Raw genomic sequence first — 320 nt, forward strand, 5'->3', positions numbered from 1 at the left:
TAATTAAATATAATATTTAATAATAATATTCAATACTATTTGGACTTGTAGAATTACCGAGAAAAAAAATATACGGACTTAGTGAATTACCGAGAGAAAAAAATATACTGACTTGTAAAATAATTGAGAAAAAAAATATAAAAATATAAGAATATATAAATATAATATAATATAATATAATATAATATAATATAATATAATATAATATAATATTTATATAAATATAAGAAAAAAAAATATTAAGAAAATTTACTATTTAATACTATTTGGACTTATAAAACCGTTTAATAATCTTGTAAAATTTAAAATCAACAAAATAA

This window comes from Sipha flava, unplaced genomic scaffold, assembly GCF_003268045.1.
Source record: "Sipha flava isolate LNK unplaced genomic scaffold, YSA_version1 116_pilon_pilon, whole genome shotgun sequence".
NCBI lineage: Eukaryota > Metazoa > Arthropoda > Insecta > Hemiptera > Aphididae > Sipha > Sipha flava.